Source organism: Bos javanicus, chromosome 18 (assembly GCF_032452875.1).
Source record: "Bos javanicus breed banteng chromosome 18, ARS-OSU_banteng_1.0, whole genome shotgun sequence".
NCBI classification, from domain to species: domain Eukaryota; kingdom Metazoa; phylum Chordata; class Mammalia; order Artiodactyla; family Bovidae; genus Bos; species Bos javanicus.
The window spans coordinates 22,776,235-22,786,205 of NC_083885.1; the positions used below are offsets into that span (position 1 = coordinate 22,776,235).

The window sequence follows — 9,971 nt, forward strand, 5'->3', positions numbered from 1 at the left end:
TCCATCGACGGACATTTGGATTGCTTCCACTTTTGGCTGTTATGAATCACTTGGGTGCACACCTCATTTTTAGAATGCAGATGCCAGTAGTCATCTACCCGACAGGAGTGTCACGCGGATGGAATGACACGATTCACCTAAGCTGCTTGGCACGGAGCCTGACACGCGAAAAAATGCCGTAAGAACACCATTCACTAACGACTCAGTGACAATAGAGTCATTATTATTAATGATGATCTGTAGCCAAGTATTTGATAGAGAAATGTCACAGAAAGGCAGGCTCATCGGGAAAGCCGTGGGTGCTTTGTTTTTTCTTCATATAAACACAATTTCTACTATAAAAGTAATGTAGCCTTAATTTTTAAAATTTAGAGACTAGAGAAGGAAAAAAAAAAAAAACCTCCACCCATAATCCTACCATTTTCATGGATTTCGATTTCTTTCTATTCCAGAGGGATTAAACAGACTGCATTTCAATAGAACAGAGAAAAACTGGATTTCGGGGGTGGGGGCGGCTGGTGGGGGTGGGGAAGAGACCCTGTTGAAGATTCTTCTTTGAGAGGAATCATGTTGGTGTTTTGCTTTTAAAATCCCAGGGTCTGGCTGATTCAGCCAAGCTGGATGCATTTTTTTTTTTTTTTTTTTGGCCTCAGCATGGAGAGAGAGAGAGAGGGAGGAATCAAAAAAAGGAAATATCATTTCCTTAACGACTAGGTATTAATATCCTGTTTAATTTAATTTCGGCTTTCTGCGCCGGTGAGCTCTTTTCCCTCTAACGTACAGTGTCAGCTTGGCAGGGAGTTTCTGACAGTATCAAAAGAGGATTTAGCTCTGAACCCTTGCCATAAAAGTGTCTCTATCTGCGCCCAGCGTAGGCTTTCAGAAGAGAGCATTGTGTCCTGTGAAGACGGTAATTGAGTGAATGAGGCCTGGCACCTGGGCCTGCCGTGGAGTCCTGATAAGGACATAAAGACAGGCCTAAAGGGCCTGCTTGCCAGAGGCAGAGAGCCTGGTGCGTCCCCGCGGAGCACTGAGCTCGGGGACTCAGCCCCTGCCGCCCAGCAGAAGAGGATCCTGGGCAGAGGGGAGACTCTAGTATCCTGCACTTCAACACGGTGGACGGCACGCTGGGGGAGATAAGCACAGATGAATGGGACGGAGTTGGCCCAGCCAGCTGGTACACCCCCTGTTTCTTGATCAATACAATCTATTCTTTGGCCAATGCCAGTCTAGAGAGCTGTCTTCTGTCTTGTCTTGAGGGGCTGAATGGCCACTGTAAGACTGAATGGGGATCTCTGTGAGTCTGAGTGGTTAATTTTCCTAATGATTCCAACCTATAGCCAACTGCCTTTGGTCAGGATTCACAGCTCCAAACAGGATTGCCCATCCCTCTGAGGACTCAAGAATGATCACTTCCTCTCTGAACTGAAGACAATTAAGCAGATAAGTGACCATGGGAATATTGCCTACCCACCCATCTACCTATCTGCCCATCCATCCACCACACCATCCATCCATCCATCCATTGACAATCCCTGCTGCTATCCCAACACTGCAGTTACCCATTATTCGTCCATCCACCCATCCATCCACCCATCCACCCATCCATCCACCCACCCATCCATCCATCCATCTGACTTTAGAGAGCCTTCAGGAACTGATGGATATGCTCTTTTAATAGGCTTTTAATAGTGAGAGCTTTGAACAAGAAGTTGGAGCCCAAATCCCCAATTAGCTGTGTGACCCCAGCTAAGTCAGGCTTCCCTGGTAGCAGCTGGTAAAGAATCTGCTGGCAGTGCAGGAGACCCCAGTTCAATTCCTGGGCCAGGAAGATCCCCTGGAGGAGGGCATGGCAACCCATGCCACTATTCTTGCCTGGAGAGTCCCATGTCAGAGGAGCCTGGTGGGCTCCAGTCCATGGGATTGCAAAGAATGAGACATGCCTGAAGTGACAGAGCATAGCACGGCATCCAGCTAAATCACTGCTTTAGAGTTTGCCAAAACCGTGGCCTTATTAACGAGGGGCAGGCTAACTTTGTAAACCATCACTCCCAAATTTCAGTGGCCTAATGTAAGGTCCAGGAACACAAAGAGAATACAGACATCGGGAATGCCAGGTGTCTCTGCCCCTGGGTCTCTGGACGGCTCTTGATCCTAAAGAAACAGTAAAATGTCAGATACCAAGAGATAAAGTGGGTCCAAAGCCTCCAGATTTTCTTTATTCCCTAAGGATGAAATTAGATGTTATCTGCATTACTTCTGATTGCTGCCAAGGTGGGAGATTCTTCTACTGGCCACTGGAGAGCAGAGAAGATAGAAGACTGAAGAGTAGGAAAGTTTTTCTGTCTTTCTTTCCTTCTTCTATTAAAGTACAGTGATTTACAGTGTTGTGTTAGTTTCAGGTGTACAGCAAAGTGATTCCGTTATACATGCATATATATCAATTTCAGATTCTTTTCCCTTATAGGCTATTATAAAACATTGAGTATAGTTCCCTGTGCTATACAGTAGGACCTTGTTGGGTATCTATTTCATATATAGCCGAAGTTTTTTCTGATCCCTGAATTCAAAACTTTTCAAATATGACCATAGGACCCCGCTCCAAAGTGGAGGAAAGAAGGTCGTATTCTCATCTCTTTAAATATTTGACATTGGGAAGAAATGAAAGGCCCATAATATCATCTAATTATAGTCTTCTTTTATCTGGAATTCTGATGGACAAGTTTATACCTAGTCTTTTCTAGGAACCTATACAAATATATATTTCAAAATCATCATCATCATTGCTGACATTGACTGAGTACTTATTATGGCCACCTGATGTAAACAGCCGACTCATTGGATAAGACCCTGATGCTGGGAAAGATTGAAGACAGAGGAGAAGAAGGCACCAGAGGATGAGTTAGTTGGACAGCATTGCTGGTGCAATGGACATGAACATGGGCAAACTCCAGGAGACGGTGAAGGACAGGGAAGCCTGCTGTGCTGCAGTCCATGGGGTCATGAAGAGTCAGGACACAGCTTGGCGACTGGACAACAAAAACATTATGAGCCAGGCATTATTCTAAGAGGTCTATACAATTATATAGTTTACTTGCAACAACCTTATGAAGTAGGTATGATTATAGCCCCATGTTTCGGAAATCTGTGATGGGATGAGATTTACCTAAGATCACACAGCTACAAAGTGGTAGAACAAGCAAGAATGATTTGAGTGACTTGACTTGCACCCAACAGCATGGAAGGTATCATGGCGGCTCCTACAGGAGATTTTCTTAAAGGTCCTTCTTTTGGCTGCTTAAACTCTATATATCAGTTTTCTCTTCCATCAAAGGGGGGTGCCAGTCACTGACTGTCTGGCCTCTGTGGGCAGCTTTATTGCAGAAATCATATAAGAGAATGGATTTAAAAGCACTTGTCCAAGTACTAGATGCCACAAATGAAGAGGCACTGCTCTGGGTGTAGCATCTTTTATCTGCAGGCTTTATGCTGCGCTTGCCTCAACCTTGCTAAAAGTCATCAAGGGAGTGATCCAGCAAAGTGAGGGCTTACGACAGAACACAGTGTTCAGATGCAGTCCTTACCTTCGGAATATTAACCTCAGAAGGCCGGGGTGAGCTGGGAAGTCTGGAGCCTTCCCCGAGGTCCCTGGCAGTCTCTCTGCTGTGTGTGTTTTTCCAGCTCAAGGAGAGATGAGCCTCATCTCTACACTCCAGATGTTTCCAGGACTGCAGAGACAGCAGTGTTTGGAGCGGGCTATCGGGCACCAGCTCTTCTGGTCCTGTTCTCCCCTGGGTTCTCTGTATTTGATTTACAATGTTGTGTTAATTTCTGCTGCACAGCAAAGTGACTCAGCTATACATCTACATATTCTTTTCCGTGCTGGTTGATCGTAGGATACTGAGTATGGAGTTCCCTGTGTTATACAGCAGGGCCTTGATGTTTATCCATTTTATATATAATAGTTTGTATTGGCTAATCCACCAACTCCCAATCCTTTCCTCCCCTCCCATGGGTTCTCTTTAAATGGCTTGGTTTCACTGCAGGGAATGCTGAGGAAATGGGAGTATTTTTATTTTTTCTCTCAAAAAATTAAAGAAACTGTAATCTCTTTCACATCTGGGTCTGACTGCAGATAGGCAAGAGCGGGCAGAACAGGCTGGTGGGCAAGTCAACCTCAGGAAGAGGCAGGTACCCTTTAGGAGACTGCATACCCGTGCAGGTGTGACTGCTGGCCCCCCATGCAAAGTCTCAGCAAGAAGAGGTGAGGTGCCTCCAGTGGGGGCTAGGGGAGGGCGTTTGCTTTTATTTTTCCGTGATGTTGGGTTCTTTCCTCTTGGAGTATTCTGTCTGCATTTTCTGGAAGCAGTTAGAAGAAACAGTTAAATGTTTAAGGGAAAATGGCTAACATGCCTAGCATCTTTGTAGAGCTGGTTCCCACTCAGAGAAAGGCTTTATCCAAATTAATTCTTCCCTAACCAACTCTATTCTCTCTATGCAAAGGGCTTTCCTGAAACTTCCAAATGTTTATAGGGCAGATTAAACAAGCTTGAGGTCATAAAGTGCAGCTGCTATTTAAATATAAGCATCCAGGTCCCAGGCATCTGATTATTGGTAGGTGTTGAGTACCACTTGCAGAGCGAGTGGCCGGCCTGCCTTAAATAACTCTAACTAGGCCCAAACAGTCCTTAAGAGGTTTCTAGGATTAGATCACAGCCTGGCAAAAGCAGAGAAAGTCTGGAAAAGTCCTAGGAGGATTTTAAATTTTTTTCTTTTGTTTTAATCTAGCAGATCAAGCAGCTGAGGCAAGCTTTGGACCAAATTAAACATTTCAATAACTCGTATTTTTAAATCACAATCAGCTGGAGGAATGCTGGTTTGTGCCTGGCCCAGAAGAACATTCTTGAGGATATTTTGAAAGGATCACCAATAGGGAGGCTGGGGAAGCAGATTATTGCCATTGCTCCTAAAGGAAAGAAGGATTTGTTTTATTCCGAACTGGAGGGTGCTCAGTGGGGTGACTGGCAGATGGAAAAGGACCTAGCCAAGTGTCTTAGCACAGGCTGCTATGACAAAATGCCATAGACTGGGTAACTTACACAACATGGACTTATTTCTCACAGTTCTGGAGGCTGAGAAGTCCAAGTTCAAGGTTCCAGCCGATTTGGTTACTGGTGGAAGCCTTCTTCCTGGCTTGTAGATGGCTTCTTGTGTGGTAGAGAAAGACAGCTCTTTTTTCTCTTGAATCTCTTCTTGTGTGCATGTGTGCTAAGTCACTTCAGTCATTTCCGACTGACTCTTTTTAACTCTGTGGACTGTAACCCACCAGGTTCTTCTGTCCATGGAATTCTCCAAGCAAGAATACTGGAGTGGGTTGCCATGCCCTCCTCCAGGAATCTTTCCAACCCAGAGATCAAACCTGTGTCTCCTGGAGCTCCTGCATTGTCAGGCAGGTTTGGATTCTTTACCACTAGCTCCACCTAGGAAGCCCCTATCTCTTCTATAAGGGCACTAATCCTATCACAAGGACACGGCCCTTGTGACCTAATTACCTCCAAAAGCCCCACCTCCAAATACAATCACACTGGGAGATAGGGCTTCAGTGTAATAATTTTGGGGAAGCACAACTTAGTCAATAGCACCAAGGTACCCCTTGAGACCATCAAAATATTTAACAAACCAAGACGCAAGCACCTCCCCAAAATGATATCTGCTAGAAAAGCTTCTGCATTAACAAGCACAAAAAACATAAGAGTCCTAATCACCGATGTAGGTGACAGTGACACCCAGGAAGTATGGCCCAGGACGTCTTATTTCATGCCTGGTCCCTGATGCTATATGCTAGAACAAAATTAAGTGCCAAAGGACGAGCACTGCATGGGATTCTCCCTCAACGTTTATTCCACGAAAGATGGGTTTGGTCCTTTGGGGCTTAATGTTGAAAATAAACTTGGCTGAGCAGGTAAACTCTTAAGAGGCCAGCTAATGCCAGGTGATTCTCTCGGCTTGTGAAATCTCTGCCTTTTACTTGGTCATATTTTCAAAAGAGAAGACAGCTAATGGGAGTAAGTTCCTTACATTAAAAACATACTTTGGTTAACAGCACAAAACCACTTAAGTTGGCAGCAGACCAATTATTAATTAGATGAATGGCCTCTTATAAATCCCTCTGCAGCCTCTGGACAGCCGATGGGTTTATGGCCCATGCATTAGGGAACATGGTTGCTCTGTGGTTATAATTATCCACAGTTGCTGGCAGTTTGAGAGTCACAGAGCCAAAAACATCTGCCCTGTGGACATGCTGTCCCATGCTACCACAGGGGTGATGCGGGGAAAGCTGACATAGGAGAGGATGGTTTGTTCTATTGCCTTTCTTAGCTGTCTGTTGCTGGCAAAGTCCCGAGAATTGTTTTCTTTCTTAATTGTACTTTCCTTTTTAATTGAAGCATGGTTGACTTATAGTATTGTGTTAGCTTCAGATATACAGCAAAGTTATTCAGTTATATATGTATTTTCAGATTATTTTCCATTATAGGTTATTACAAGATACTGAATAGTGCTCCTTCTGCTATAAAGTAAGTCCTTGTTGATTATCTATTTTATGTACAGTAGTTTGTATCTGTTAATCCCAGTCTTCTAGTTTATACCCCTCTCCATCTACTTCCCCCGTGGTAACCATAAATTTGTTTTCTATGTCTGTGAGTCCGTTTCTGTTTTCTATATAGATTCATTTGCATTATTTTTTAGAGTTCACATATAAGCAATATATGATATCTGTGTTTTCCTGTCTGACTTACTCCCCTATGTATGATAATCTCTATGTCCATCCATGTTTCTGCAGAAGGTACTATTTCATTCTTTTTTTATGGCTGAGTAATATAATATGTATCACATTTTCTTAAACCAATCCAAGAGAAGTGCCTAGAATTTTTTCTTAGTTTCCTCATCTGAACGTGTATCCAATTGGTACCTCTAGTTTTCACCTGCCTAGCATCCACTTCTTTCTTTTGATAACAGCACCTTGATTTGCCTTCAGAAGCTATCTCTTCTCTACTCTCAGTCCCTGGGTTTCTCTTAGCACTGGAGATGGCCACGTGACCCCGGCCTGATCAGTCAGAGCAGTGTGTCCCCCTTGCTTCAGTGACTGGTCCCATCTAGTTGGAAGCAGAGCTACTCAATTCCCTGGCACTATATCAACAACTATTGTTCATGGGGAGCAGATCCAACTCTGGCAGTCAGCTTTGTTCATGTCTGTGAATGTCTGTAGTTGCAAGGTTTTGAAAGTTAGTATGTTCTTATAGTTCTTTAAAAATATATATATTGAAAATACTGGAAAAGAACCCCATTGCTCTCATAGCACGAATTATAGAAGGGAGAGACCCTCAATATTTTAACCAATGGAGCCGAGAAAGACTGATGCAATGGGGAACCCTATAGGCGTGTATTAACCCAGAGTCTAACTATTGATGTAAAAGCACATGGAGCTCAGTGGCTTCACACACACAGTTTAGTTTTCACCAATGTCCTGTCCTCCTGACAGTGGGTAGGAGGGAGCTCTCTTCCTCCAGTCATTCAGACTCTAGTTTCTTTCCATCTCGTGGTTCTGCCAGCCCCTGCACCTGCCAACCCTACTCTGGATCTTTGAGTTTTGATAGTAGGCAGCAGGAAGAGAAAGCATTGAGTATGATGCTGAGGCTTGATGGGCCAGGCCTAGCAGTGATGCACATCAACCCATATCCCATTGGCTAGAACCCAGTCACATGGCCACCCTAACTGCAAGGGAAGCTGGGAAATGTAGTTGACCTTGTTGCCCAGGAGGAAGGGAAACATGTAAGTAGACAGCAGCTAGGCTCTGCTGCACTCCAGTGACACCATTACAAGTTGGTGGTTCAGTTGACAGCATGTTTTCTTTTTGTGACTATGAATATCACAAGTGTGCTTTCTTTGGGGCGACAGAAAGGTACCAAAGAAAATAGCAAAAACTCAAAGCCAGCCATTTCTCAGGCCTTCTGGCTCCATGAGATTGAAAATATTTAGAGGTCATAGGCTTCTTGGTTCTCACTGAATGCCTCGTTTGTCCTAAGTGATTAGTTTGACGTTGGGTAACACAGTTGAAGGGTCCAGTGTTGTTTTAGTCAAAACTGGGTTTTCCTCTAACTGTCTGTTCACTTGTTTATTACCGTCTGGAAACCTAGTTCCCAAGAAAGCTGGAGTTTCGTACGTGTCCAGGCATCTGAAGGCTCCACACTAGTTTGATGGGTGACATTATGTGTGTTCATGAGAAAATCATTTCAAGGGCTACAAATGAGTCCTTTAGTAATACCCAGGAGTCATAATGTCTGTGACATAATGAACCTTCCTAAATTACAACCTACACTAATTAGATCACTTATTGCCACATTCCAGGCCCTGAAACAATTTGCTTAAAGTGATAGTTACCTCTAATGAAAAGATACATAACGGAAAATGTCAGCAACCTTTTAAATCCTCCACAACTTATCATGAAGACCGTCTTGTGCAAAGTGCTCGTGGTGAAGCAACTTCTTTTGTCTCCGATTCCTCCTAAATTAGGTGAGTATTTTATGATCGCTTAGAAATAGAGGGAATTCCCCGGGGTCATCAGGAGATTAGGTAAGGTCTGTCTGTCTCCTCCAACCCTCTTCTGACCCCTTCCTGCCTCTGCTCCTCTCTGCCCAACCACTCTCCTCTCTGTGGCTGAGACACTCACAGCATCTTGCCTAGAATGATTTATGGTTGTCAGTTTCTTAGAAAGTGGGCTTTCTTGGGCTGCCTGGGGGCCCTGACAGCCTGGCAGGGGTGACGTTCCTTGTCTTTCCTCAAGCCCTCCCCAAGGGTGCCCTATGTCACAGCCACCTCTCTGGTGAGGTTGGAAGGGGTGTCCCCATCACGCATACTGATGGAAAACAAAGTCTGGAGCAGGCTGGTACCATCGATGCCAGACTGGCAGTTAGAGCTTCAGTAGGAAACAGAGTCATTCGAGGAGGCCATTGAAAGGTACTATAAGTCCCCTTCATACAAAGAACTAACACGCAAACATGCCTCTGGTTCCAGCAAGGAACCAGAACCTGTGTCATCAACGTCAGAAAATGAAAGTGGAAGTCCTTCAGTCGTGTTCGACTCTTTGCGATCCCATGGACTGGGGTCTGTCAGGCTCCTCTGTCCATGGGATTTTCCAGGCAAGAATACTGGAGTGGATAGCTGTTCCCTTCTCCAGGGTGTCTTCCCAACCCAGGAATCAACCAGGGTCTCCTGCATTGCAGGTGGATTCTTTATCAGCTGACCTACCATGGAGAGAAATTGCAGCTTGCCCTCCGTCTCCTATTGCTGGTGATCCTTCAGTTCTACCGTCTCCCGGTTCCTGTCCCTCCTCTAGTCTGTAACTCCTCTTGCCTGTTCAGCCCCTTATTACCAGCAGTTGTACTGTACTACTGTACTTTTCAGGGTACTGTACGATTAAAATGTTTTAATTTTTTGTTCATTTTAATGTATTATTTGCATGAAAAGCATTGTACACCTATTACAGAACAGTACTATATAGCCACTTGTGTTAGTTGGGAACCCAGGCTAAGTTTGTTGGACTTAATGATCAAACCAGACTCACTAACCCTCTCTCTGAATGGAACTCTTTCATATGTAGGGGACTTACTGTATTTGCAAAGATATGGGCAGGGTGCAGAGAAACCCAAGGATGGCACTGAGCTGTTGCCACCTCTCGGCCCAAAGGGACCAGGGTAAGGAGCAGCCATCAGAATTGAGAAGTCAGAATCTCTAGAAAGGACCTCCGTGAGCCTCTCTGCTGACCTCACTGCCTGTCCCAGGTGCCCCAGGGAGGGATCCAGAGAATAAATTCCCCGGAGGGGAGGTGAGCAGGAAGCACATTGGACCTGTTTGATCCAGACCGGTTGGATCAGCTTCCAGGGCCACAGAGCAGGAGAGGAGAGGGGAGTGCG

General features: G+C 44.8%; 1 long non-coding RNA gene across 1 annotated transcript; it reads left to right on the top strand.

Annotated features, from left to right (window-relative positions):
* The first annotated feature begins 6,533 nt into the window (after positions 1 to 6,533).
* LOC133230176 (uncharacterized) lies at positions 6,534 to 9,499 on the top strand. The gene is made up of 3 exons (XR_009730776.1): positions 6,534 to 6,575; positions 8,407 to 8,571; positions 9,282 to 9,499. It is a non-coding gene; the product is annotated as an uncharacterized LOC133230176 (long non-coding RNA).
* Positions 9,500 to 9,971: the final 472 nt, after the last annotated feature.